Source organism: Coturnix japonica, chromosome 4 (genome assembly GCF_054131305.1).
Source record: "Coturnix japonica strain WE chromosome 4, WE-NBRP24, whole genome shotgun sequence".
Classification (NCBI taxonomy): domain Eukaryota; kingdom Metazoa; phylum Chordata; class Aves; order Galliformes; family Phasianidae; genus Coturnix; species Coturnix japonica.
In genome coordinates, this window is record NC_140666.1 from 80,743,023 (window position 1) to 80,756,043 (window position 13,021).

Consider the following 13,021-nt stretch of genomic DNA (forward strand, 5'->3'; position numbering starts at 1 on the left):
GTGACCTGGCTTGCCTCTAATTTGGGTTTCTTTACGTGCTGTCATGCTTCATCTTCAGACCTCACAGCATCTCTGCCACTTCTGAAATGTGACGCAGTCATTCAGTGCAGCCCTGTCAGATGCAGCAGAGCTATACATAAACATGTTCTAACAACCTGAGCATCAGTGGACTTCTCAGGTGCTTTTGGGAATCCTGCCTGGGAGCAGCTGCTGTTTGCTATTCATCTCATGCAAGACCTGGACTGACGCATTTTTTGCTGCATCAATCACAAAAGTAAAGCAAACTGCAAACTAAAAGGATGGAGTGGAAGTACCAGTGATCATGCCTTCCACTGCTCTGCCTGAAGGAGGGACAGGCAGAGCAAATACCTGTAAGTCTGGAAATCCACTGGAAAATATAAATTCAAGCCTTGGAAACTGCCTACATTTACTTAAAGGATAAAAATGTTAAGAAGTCAGGAGAAGATTTACCCACTGTAGCTGCACCAACCTGAATCATTGCCCCACAGCCATCTTCTAGCATTACCAGTCATCAGGGCTGAAATACCAGTATTGTGATCGCCATAACTCTCCAAGAACCATTTGTACCAGTAAAGACATTATGGAAAACAAAAACAAACCAACAAAACCATAAGATTTTTTCTGATTACTATGAATAGTGTAATAGCAGGACCAAAATTCCATCACTTTATTCAGTGTCTTTGAGCAGCAGATAGAGCCGAGTTTCTGAAGAATTACTTCTTTCTCAGAAAACTGAGCCTGTAATTATACTCCACATCCTGCTACAGACAGCTGTTATATCATTGCCAGGCACTTGTTCTTCATAGGTACGTTAATGTGCCATTTCTGAAGTTTTCATAGTTTTTATGTATGGATGATTCATTCTGAGCAGCACTGAAAGAATTCAGGTTTCTTTTTTTTCCACGCACTTTTTGCAGACTCAGTCACAGCTTTCCATAGACATGAGATTGAAACAGAGCGTGTGAAGCCTCCTAATTTGCAGAAATACCTCTGACTTGAAACAAAACGAGCAGTGAAAGCTGAATCCTTCCCTGGCACAGCAAATGGGGAAGGAAATGCTGAAAGGGAGATCCTGTGGAGGATAAGAGTGTGAAGGCAGCAAGGAGGGGAGGGGGCAGGCAGGTGGGGAACACGATAACCAGCGGGGTTATCACCAAGGGATGCGTGCCAGGTCACGTGCTGATAATTCTCTGAAGTGGACGGTGGGCAGGAGTTTGGCAGTAATAAATGGGACAGGGTGTGTTTGAGTAAACACAGAAAGGACACGGGTTGGTGATGAAAAAACAGCTGCAGACACAGCTGAAGTGAGGTCTGACCTGCTCTGCTTAAACTGTAAAGACAGTTCATTCTTCATGTAACTGGAAATGATCACGAACAGAGATTCAAGTTCTGCTCAGAAAAAGTATTTCTAAGGGCACACAGTGTCTGGGATTCTGTTTTTGCAAAACCTAGTAGAATACAGAGAGAATTTGGGGAAAAAGGAAGTGAAGTTTGTTCTCTGTTTGTCTTATTTTCCCACAGGATGATCAGTGAGGCCAAGAGGTTTGTTTCAGGTTGTGCAACCTCCACTTTAGGGAAGTGAGTGAGCATCACAGTGGAAGTTTCAGAATGAAAAGTTCCTCCTTTCAGACCCAGACTCTGCCAGGAGGGAAGCCCTGAGCCAGGCCGGTGGCTCCGCTCTCTGTGAGCTCTGCTCCCCTCACACTCATTGTAGGGCAGCTATTTTCAGCCGCAGCCATAACACAGTGATAGCTTGTGGTGAGAGTGCGTGGGGCTGTGCTCTGTGCTCTCATCCCCATTCCTGTGCTGATCTTTCACGCTGAGCCACACCAGCTGCACTGCTGGGGCTCTGGGTAGCTATAGAGCATGCCTCCCAAAGCCTAGATGTGCATCACAGCTCCGTGTCTATGATGAGATGCCTTTGACTGCCCTCGTACTCTTGCAGGGATCAGGCAGAAGATCACTCACAGGACTCAGACCACGCACCAAGAGCTGAGAGCAGTCGCATTCAGCTTCGGCATACTGCATGTGACCAGGCCAGCTGTACTCCAAGTGGTCTGGATGTCCAGTCAACTGGAAAGATCGAGCAGATCTCTCTGGTGTCCTGCCCCATTCTCAGCAGAGCACATTTTCCCAGAGCCGCCGATATTCTTGCAGCAGGGACCTGATTTATGAGTGGTGTCTTTAGGAGCTGCTGCAACGCGCACCATTAATCTGTCAGGAATAGTAGTGCTGGCTGCATACATGCACAGGGAAACTTTCTGCAAATGCTATCAGACAAAAAGCTGATTTACTTGCCGTTTCTACCTGTTGAAGAACATTAAGCAACTAGCAGTACTGCTTTGGGGATGAGCTTCTGCATCCTCTTTCAAACACCCGGCATCCCCACATTGTGGAGGTGCACTGCTGAGATGCTATGTGTGTTCAGCCCACAAATCCCTTGTTTGCGGCAGAACAGTCTGCATGTGGCAGCAGAACCTCTCCTACTAACAACCTGAACTAGTACTAAGTGAGTATTTTGAGGCCTGTACATTATCTGTTCGATGCAAGGCAACATATCAAGGTGAAAAGCCCCATAATGGGGCCATCCCTGTGACTGCAGCACCACGTGTGCCCCACAGCAGCACCAGCGGCCACGGGGACTTTTTGTGCCCAGGATTAGCAGGGATTGGGAATGATGCAGAAGCAGAGAGCTGAATGTGGGGTGGGAAACTGCTTTGCAGGGCAATTTCTCTGGGAAGATTCAAAACTGGTGCTGATTTCCAAGTACAAACAAATGCTCTGATGTCCCGTGTTCAGAACTTATTTAGTACCTGTTTTTTCTTAACAGAAAATGCTGCAGCTCAGAGCTTGTTTCAGTGAGCTGACAATGCTGCATTTCATGGCATAAAGGTTCGCCTGCAATTGACAGAACTATCAGAAAACATGGGAGAAGTGCATGCAAATGACTTTGTTAAACTTTGACAGCAAATAAGAGGAACAAAAGAGAACTCGTTTCCAGTCAGAGATGTCCATGTCATGCCGTGTTTCCCCCACTAGGAAAAGCAATGAAGCACTTCTGCCTAGTGCTGAACTGACTCGCGCAGCTGCTGACACAATTAGTTTCAAATGTGCATTATTTTAAACAATCTTTACCTCTCAACTACATAGTGAACTTTAATGAAAAAAGATCTTCTTGGATCCACCCTCAGTCAGATGGATTCCCATCTCTGTGTTTACATTTAATATTTCCTAGCATCCATCAGGGCTTTATCAAGGATACTATATTAAGGAAAGTGAAACAGTTCTTATCCTGTAAGGCCACTCCTCATGAGAGCAGCATGTCTCTCTTCTCAGTCATCCTTCATCTCCTGTCCCTTTGGTCCACTTCTCCGTTGTCTTCCTGCATCCTAAAATCCATAGTCCTCTTTTCCCAGGTTTCCAATAACTTTCTCCTGTGTCTGCAGTCCTGCTCCTATTCCATTCAAGAAAATTGCCAGCCCTCAAAAAAACGCATAATGAATAATAACGAATTGTTTTATTGCACACTTAGCTGTAAACACACTTGTTAAGTATCCAGGTTGCACTGTGAATGAAGATTTACACTTCACCTTGCCTCACATATATAGGCACATTAAGAATATTTGTAGTATCTGTGACAGACAGAAACGTCTCCAAGTTTTCTGAAAGAAGGGAAGAGACCAAGTCTTGATTTGCTCTTTGGCAGTCTCAAGAATATCTCCATGGAATAGAAGTATTTTTTTTCTCTTAGCTGAAGGACAGAGCTGCATAGTTCACTGTGTCAAGCTAATGTATTTATGGTTCGAAGGGCTCTCTTCACCCCCAGACTTGAAGCTTACCAAGGAATTCAAGGTATGTAACGATGATGTGAACATGATATACTGTACTGTAACCTGTGCTGCAGGCAGCTGTTCATGCCAGTCTAACTTTCTGCAGTCTGCAGCATATGTATAGCTTCACTCAGCAGCACAGTTACTGTGAAGTCAGTGGTATGCCGAAGTGGATGCTGCAGAACCAAAGAGCCATTTGTTAAAATTCAAGCCTCAGATGTTAATATATATTTGGGGTAAATTTCATTTTCTCCCTGCTAAATTGGTACTGCAATAGCATATACAGTGTCACACACGGTTGTAAAGACTCATTGTACTTAACACTAGGGAGATAATAGGAAAGATGGGCAGGCTCCAAAGAGATAAAAGTCAAAGGTACCAAAAAGGTCAAAGCACACCAAGGAGACAGCAAGGAGTGCAAAGGGAAAGAGAAAGAGAAACAGACCTTAACACAACTGCTGAGCAGATCAATAACAGAAAGATACGAATTCAGTCTGTTGGCTCCTTGTCTAATCTCCTATTGCGTGCTGCTGCTTCTGACAGTCCTTGGCCTCAGTATTTTGGTACTATCCTGAAAGTTCTTTCTTTTTAAATTGCTCTTGTTATGGAAACACTTAAATTTTCAGCCTATATTTCTGCAAGTCCTATGCCGCTTTGTGAAGAGGGAGATCATTACATTTTACACCAAGTGTGAGTGCTTTCAGTGACAGTCAGTCAGTAATATCTTATTCCCTCCTTGCTTTATGAACATGCAAAACTTACGCAAATCATCTAGATCCAAAAATGCAGGCAGTCAGTTTCTCTGCAGAATCTCAGTTAATGTTCTGGTTGAGAAGGGTTAGGGAAAGCAATCAGTTCTGTTGCTTTTCCATGGATTTTTGCTCTCTTTGATCTATAAAACCAAGCACAAGTAATACTGAAATTATTATTACTGAAAGTATTAACCTCATTGTGTATATATATTTATGTATATATGTACAGTTTCTCCCTATTCTCCTATTTCTATGCATGCGTTAGTGACAGCAATGACAACATGTATTGATTTTATTGTGGATTAGATTTTAATTATTACAGCTTGTATAACAGAGACATAATTATGGTAATATCATTTACAACTGTTGTAGGGTAACAACTTCACCTTCTTCACCACCTTTTCTAGAAAGCTGGTTCTTTACCTGATGGTTATGCTTTTAATTACACTGTCAAAGTCAGGTGCTGTACAACACATACATCTTCAGCATGAAGATGTCAGTACCTTTGTGGAGTGCACAGGCATCACCCTGCTGGCAGAGGTGGAACCCAGATATGGACTCAGCTACCAACGGTATCTGAATTTCTCACCTACACACTCAGCTGTCAGGTGCCCAACTGAATGTGTGAGTGCACACTGAGAGGCAGGCTTTGTGGATGAGGGAAGGTAAGAAATAGATATAAGATTTGCAGCAGATCGATTTGGACAGCACAGACATATCATTTGTCTTCCTGGAGCTCCTTGGAAAAGGGTCAAGGCACCTTCAAGGGCATTGCTGCTTACAAAGAAGAAGGTGAGCGCCTTTGTGAATAAATTGCTTAGTGATCTGTAACAGGTTAAGCATTAAGGGGAAACATCAAGTGCCAGAATCATGTAATTAATTTTTGGCAGACAGGAGCACTCAACAAACCACACAGATTTGGTAGTATCAGGCAAAACTGATACTTTGGGCCACAGAGAAGCATAAAAAGGGTACACAGACAGGAAGAGCAAGACAGGAGGGCAAAAAGAGACAACAGGAGAACAGTGTGCATGTTAAGAGAATGGGAGGGAAAGCAAGTAAAAAACATAGCATTAGTTTTCTTTCAATAAAAGCCATATTTTCTGCCTGTTTTTATTTCCATTTCACCCTACCATTTGAAATCAATGAATAATGCCTGTTCATTCCAGCAACCAGTCCAACCCTCAGCTTCCAGGTCCCACTATTCAACACAATTTTGGAATGCTGTCATTTGATTATTTTCATTTTTCTATCTGAATATTTGCACATTTCCATTTGTGTGTGCTATATTCTGGCCCCTACCTCTATCACAAAACACTGTAGTAACATTTTGGAGTAAGTGTAACAGTGGATTTTGCTTTTTGAAGTTTGAAATGCAGTGCATTTCCCAAAGAGGAGCTAACCTACATGTGGAGAATCATGAGACTGGTTTAGCATCCTGCAGACGTGTTTGGAGAGGACAAAATTAAACACCTAAGCATGCTGATTAAAGCACTGATTCTGTAAAGACTTACTACCAGGCACAATCCCTTTGAAATCAGTAGAACAATTCACAGTCATAAAAGCTGTGCCTGTGAGTAAACATTTACCTGGCTGAGCCCTTGATAGCAGTTGCAGACAATGATTTTTGTTCTAGATGGACAGTGCTCAGTTGCCAGCAGTCCACAGCTCTGACATGACATAGATTGCCATTGTGGCTGCGTGGTGAGGCACGGAACGCATCATTGCCCTGCGAGAGGCCCACAGGAAATTGCATAGACTGGCTGCTGTAATTAGACACCTATTATTATTATTTATTAAAACACAACTAGCTACACTGGTTGTGCATATTCTGTAGGCAGACCTTGTGAAAAAGTGAGTAATCTAGTCAGGGCTGTGCAATGCAGGCATTGTTTACGACAAAGTTGTGCTGACCTGACTACATGTCTAAAGTTAAAGCTGCACTTCTCCAGTGTGGCTGGTGTTGTATCTGCATAGCTTATGTTTTACTTAACAGAAGGCAAAACAGAGACAGTGAAAAACACCTTCATGGCAGTAAAACCACACATCAATTTAAACAGCACAATTAAATGAGTTGTAAAAATTCACAGCTCAGACAGTTAAATTGCTACATGACTTATGAAAAGCTCAGACTCCTTATTCCATACATAAATGATAATCAGTTAGACTTACCCCTCCAGTACACAGGAGGAGAAGAAAGAAACGAACATGTCCCTTGTTCAGGACAGAGCCTTTCACGTCTCAGCACCCTGTGACTTAAGCAGCACTTGCAGCTGAGATGATCGTGATGTATTTGTCTGGCTGCTGCCTGCACAAGTGCTTGAATCAGTCTGAACTGATTCTTTGAACAGGCACTAAGAATGGAGGGAGAGGAGCTGCTCATTTAAAGATAACAGCGAAAGGTCACAGAGGGATAAATGCTCCTCCCGGCACTAATTTTACTATAATGCTCCACTTTCTCATCTTGAAAATTGAAGGGATTTCTTCCTTATTCTTCCAGTCAGAGAAAGCATGAGAATATGCACACATATGAACTAGAAACACACAGCACTATGGAGGAAGCTGATGAACTTGCTAAGGGTGTTTGTGTGCCCATGGAGATGGAGGAGGAACACAGCGCTAGTGACCAGGCCACAGCACCAGGCCGAGGAGGCTGGGCACTGCCTTTGGCCCACTCTGAGCCCTTGATACACAACCGTATCTCTTTATCTCTCTGGTTCTTCCTTTATAGGATGAAAGAAGGACAATTTGCAGAGCGCTCTGAGGATTAGAGATGACAAACAAGTGTTACATATTAGCTGGGTGGAATTTCTGTTAGCTTCAGTACCTTCTCTTCTGGTGCAACAAGCTGCCATCCAAGAGAGAAGTTTAATCTCTGATTGCTTAGTGAGGCAGTTTGATAATTTGGGCTCCACATTCAGATTTCAAAATGAAGTCCGAAAATCCATATTCTTGAACACCACTTTTCAGATTGAGGTATTATTTTCTTAAAAATTTCATGTTAAAACAAGACAAAAAACTGCAACAGAAAATTTCATACAGACTGCTTCAAACTTACTGTCCATGAGGACTCAAATGGGCGCAACTGATCAGCTCAGCAACATTTCCTATTTTTGAAGTCTCTCCTCATCACATGCCTACAGAGAAATGGCTACGAGTAACTTCACTGCCTATTGAAACCAGTAATTCCATAAGGTTGAATCACTGAGTCACCTTGTTTGTGACACCACAACCAGGTCGGCCTACCAAGTAGTGCACTGAATACACCACATACTGCCTGGCTGCTGAATGAACAAGGATGTACTGCAAGCTTGGGAATGAGAAAAAAAGTACATAGATGTGAGATCTAACAAACCGTGCCAAAATTTGGAGCCCAGTGTTCCTTGCTGTCCCTTCCTAGGAAATTTGCTACTACTCACAAGATGTGAATATACATTCAGGATTAAAACTTATCAGTTGTTCTCAGACATAAGTTCCAGGCAAGCAAGCAGCCTGTTTTTTGACTGCAAGATCGCACAAGAAGCAATGTGGCCTTCATTTTACTGCTTTAGTTCTGCAAAGGATCAAATGAAAATAGAGCTAAAACAATATGAAGAAAACAGGATCAAGTCCCAGATTTTGAGTATTAGATGTGGGAGACTGGCTACTTCTACTCTCAGAAACTCCTCTATTTCTCTTTTACTGGTGTTGCTGTTTTGTATACACTAGCTAAATTGATACATACTAATTACATATTTTTTAATATTGGAAGTCTTTATATTATCCTATTTTTGTTAATGTAGCACAGAGAAGAATCTAAAGGCTACATTCTAATAATGTTGATTTTTGTCAAATGATTTAATTTATTTCATAATGGACTACTCTCCTTTTTTGTATTTCCCAGACTATTGGTATATGTAAGAAATTCTCTTTACATGACGCTTAATTTTGAACTGCAATAATGGATTATTTTCTGTAAAACATCAGTTTCCTAGGAATGGAAATGGTTTATTCTGCAAGTTCTGATAAATCTTCCTAACATTTAAAGTATAGTTTTGAGTGCCAATAACCCAGGCCACATTGGCTTTACCAATACCAGTTCTACTGAGCCGGTCATAAAATATGTGAATAGCTTTTGTTATCTAAATTGCCATTTGGATATCATCCCAGCATCTTCTGACCATTCCAAATCATGTTTGCTATAGAGATAAGTTTGAATTAATTCTCCAAAACTAATGACTTCTCATGTAAGGGAAGTTCATTTGCAGGCTCTGATGTACTCCCTTCTCTCTCACAAATTTCCTGTCTGTATCCCTTAATCTTGTCTTGTGTAATTATATGAAAACCCTATGCAAACTATGAACTCACTTTTAAAAGCTCTAATTTTGCTCAGATTTGTAGGAAAATCATTTTGTAAACACATGTATATGGATGACGAGCAGACCAGGACCATAACAGCCTGTGCTCTTCCTGCTCAGTTAGTTGTAAATTGTAGATCTTGCTGGCCCTATCTCAGGAAAACACTTAAACCTGCAATTAAATCCCAGAGAAATCAAGGACACCTCAGCACACATTTAAGGTTCAATGTACACTTCAGTGTTTAAAAGAGAAGTTTAACAGTATGCATTCCTGAAGGAATATTAATTATCATAAACCAGTATTTCTCTGTGACTGGGGCACAGGCTCCAGGCAGTGTCAGTCCACCAAAAGAGATCTAAGAGATCGCGAGACACTGAAAAACTTATTAAATGACAGGGAGACAACTTATATACTCAACTTTTGTGAGGTCTGACTTACTAAGCTTATTAGCTCCACCTTTTCATACCCTGCAGGCGACTGTATTATCTTAGTTCACCACAACTCACACTCCCTTATCATTCACTCTCAAGACCTCAGTCAATCTCTTGAAACACACATGGAAATGATGTACGTGTATACTGAGAAATGTCAGGACATACCATTCAGCACTTCTATCTGCGATACCAGCATAATTTCTAGACATGAATATATACTAGCTAATACACGTAATTTTTTGGATATCTGCTATTATTTAGATGGACCTGTGCAACAAATCTGGCAACCAGTATTTTCTTCTTCCTGGAGGAGTAAGGGATTCATGGATATTAACTATAGATTCATCTCTGTGTATTCGAATCTCTGACATTTTCCTACATTGAAAAACTGGCTGTAACACTGCGATTCTGTGCTTTCCGGAAGTCTATGACTAACATGGCAGTATTCTGAGGGTGGGAAACATATATATGCTATAGGCTCTAAATGTGACAGAACTTATATGGTCATTCCCCTAATGAGCACACACACACTGAGAATTACTGTGCATGCTATTTACTGCAAAAACTAAATGCAGATTCTATTTTTCATTTACTGCTTTATTTTCAGAGCCAGCTTTTCAATACAATTCTCTGCTATGACTTTTTGTGAACTCACTTACACTGCAGTGTACATGTTCCTTTTTTATTTGATGTCATATGGAAATGGGACTGAAAGTGAAAGAAACAACCCTTACGTAGGAAAAAAAAATGATGATTTATAGCTGAAATAATTAAACTTTCCAAACTAGATAAACTACTAAACTTAGTTCTTTTGTTGGCACTATGTTCATCTCTTCCTGAGACATTCAGCCCCTGCAAACAGCAACTGATACTGTCTGCAAATATGATACGCTGCTGTGGGTGTTGTGCAAGCCAAATGCATCCCACAGGACAATTCCTTTCATACTATCATTACCATCCTGTACAATCTTGGAGAGGAGATGAAAGGAAATGACTAATTCGGGAGGCGCATGAATCTCAGCAGAAGTTGCTGCTTCCACGTGAAGGAGTGGTTTGCTATCATTTAGCAAGCAGGCTGGCATACAAATTTGTCCTCCAGCATTGAAAAAGTGGAGAATGCAGGTGTGTGAACCTCTGATGAACCTTCTCAACTCATTCTGAGAATAGGTTGCTGCTGCAATAGTATTAGCACAAGAGCCTGTCTGTAGAGAGCTCTGCTGCTGTGAGTAAGTGCAGAAACGTGTTGGTACAGCCCTCTCCATTAGAGCCTGTGGATGCTGCTGAGCTTCCACTCAACGGAGCAGCACTGTACTGCCCACTGTGCCCACGATGAAGTACACTTGATGGGTGATGAATCATGATAACTTCCCTAGCTGCCATAATGTTTCCATTGCAATTATATCTGCGTAGCTATTTGTTGTGATGTTTTATCTTGCAGATTTTGAATATGATGTATTAAAACACGGTGCAGTGCAATCCAAATGCAATGAGGCAAGTAACTGTAGAAGTCAAAATGAGGATACAGAGAACAATGTATTTCAAATTAAGTGGGAACAAGATTACTTGTTAGCTGAAAATAATGAGCACCTTCAGTGCCTTATGCGCATGCAAATGATAGGTGTGCCAAAGGAATATAATATCAGCTGACATTACAAAACCTACCACCACAGAAAATAAGAGAAGTGCACTGGAGAACCTAATCATTACAGAATTAGAAGAAATCCCCCCTTCCCCAAATCAAGATTGCAAGCAAAGAAGTATGCTGATTGAACCTGCCTCTGCATAAACTGAAAACCTGGCTACATTCTGTGAGACATACGTCAGGTGAATCCCTGAAATGGAATGTGAGCTGGAAAAAATAAATGTGTTAAAATGTTCTCTGCATTTTCAGGTAAAAAAAAAAAAAAAGAATGTAAAAAAAAATAGTCATGAAAGCTGGTTATCATCTCAGGGAATAGGGCAAGCAGAATAGCTGACACAGTCACACACTCAAAATCCGAGAACAAAACATAAGCACTTGTCTTAAGTTTGCATGAGAGCCCCAGCCCCAGTTAAATTGGGCAGTTATTAAATTCCAGCTTAGCTATCATTGAGGCCTTCTTTGTAAAATGGGACAATACTTTCAAAGTATTTAGGAAGTATTTCTCCCTGTCATTAGCTCACATAAGTTTCCGAAACACCCTTGTTATAAGTAATGACAGTGACTGTCTTGAAGAGTCAATTAATGAGTATGCTGAAAAGAAACTGCATCTGAATGCCTTATTTCTCTGCACACTGCATTCCCAGGCAGTTGGTGCTAAATCTATGAGACAAGGAATTTGAAAACTACTATAATATATATACAGTTAACCTCATTCAGAGAAGAAATAGCACTCAGAGGCACAGAAAATGTATCAGATATCTCAAGGGAGTGATTCGAAATGATGGGAATTTACCCTCTCACTCCGAAATCTGAGGGACTGTATGGAAAGAAGCTGCCTTCCATACTTTTCCATATGTGCATGTCTTTAAGAAGAGAAAACAAATACAATTCAGTCATAAATGCCTATCACTACTTGGTGGTCTTCCTACTTTATAATAGTTCAATTTGCATGGTGCCTAAAATGTAATTTGGCTATTTAGGTCACTTATTATCCATGGAAGAGCTAAAAATTTGCTAGCTTCTGTGTCGGACTGCAACACTTTCTGCAAAGTCTTCCACACTTACATACTTATATGCATCCCAAAATGAACTCTTAAATTTGTTATTGAGAAAGAAGAGTCTAAACTCATCCCGAGTGCCCATTCCCACATCTAGTAACCACAAACAGCATTGAATTTAACTCAGAATCCATTTAGTGCTTCCAGCTGGCACTAGCAGCCTTGTTCTGCCTGTGGAGAGAACTCTTCCAGTTGACTCCTCTCACCAGCAGCCTAGAGAATAGCTTCGGATGAGGCCCATATCTGCCCTCCCAGTAACTCTCAGTAGCTCACACGTGAGATAGGAACAGTATTTACATTTTGCATTATGGAGTTGACTAAACTGCATGCGGACTTCTCATTTTAAAAAAGTATTTTTAGCATTGGAAGACAGGGAGTCAAAGCCTGTTTTGGTAGGCTTCATTATCCTATTTACTCTTAAAAATGTTTTGGTGGCCAGAGATACTTCCGGCAAAGCCAAACCTGCTCACTCTTCAGGTGATTTCAATAGCTTTTTCCACTGAAGACCTCCATGCAGAACTCCACGTCAGTATATGGGAGTCCTGAGTCAGCTCGCAGCCCCAGGCAATAAGGGCGAAGCAGCCGGTGCTTCATACAGGTGCACTGAATCCCTTTTTACAAGGTCTTACATTTTTTAACTGGCTGTGAAAGAAATTTTATAGTAGTTTCCTGGCACAGCAATGCATCAGTTCCAGATATGGAAATAACTTCTTTGCACAGTGGTTATGAATGGAGTTCTCCACCTGTTTTTTAAGGATTTCATTTCCTACCTGAACAACTGTGCAGTGCAGCACTGTTCACTGTACAGAGGAACTTGCCTCTGAGAAAGAGGCTCCCAGGAAGAAAAGCTTCAAAAATTGTAATATGACAACAAGCCATGAAACAATGCCCTTGCCTGACAATTCTTATCACTCTGGATACTGACTCAAATGAGCATCTAAATGTA

At 41.3% G+C, this 13,021-nt stretch overlaps 1 long non-coding RNA gene across 8 annotated transcripts in view; it reads right to left on the reverse strand.

Moving 5' to 3' along the window:
* LOC107314078 (uncharacterized) overlaps window positions 1-13,021 on the reverse strand; it is a 32,342-nt gene that overhangs the window by 14,583 nt on the left and 4,738 nt on the right. Inside the window, exon 2 of one of the 8 annotated variants that reach the window (XR_014946017.1) lies at window positions 4,614-4,743. The exons of 5 other annotated variants lie outside the window; for them this stretch is intronic. This is a non-coding gene — a long non-coding RNA (uncharacterized LOC107314078). Of the gene's footprint in view, window positions 1-490; window positions 623-4,604; window positions 4,744-13,021 lie in introns of those variants that run through there. 2 more of the 8 variants (XR_014946022.1, XR_014946023.1) reach the window with 2 other exon arrangements.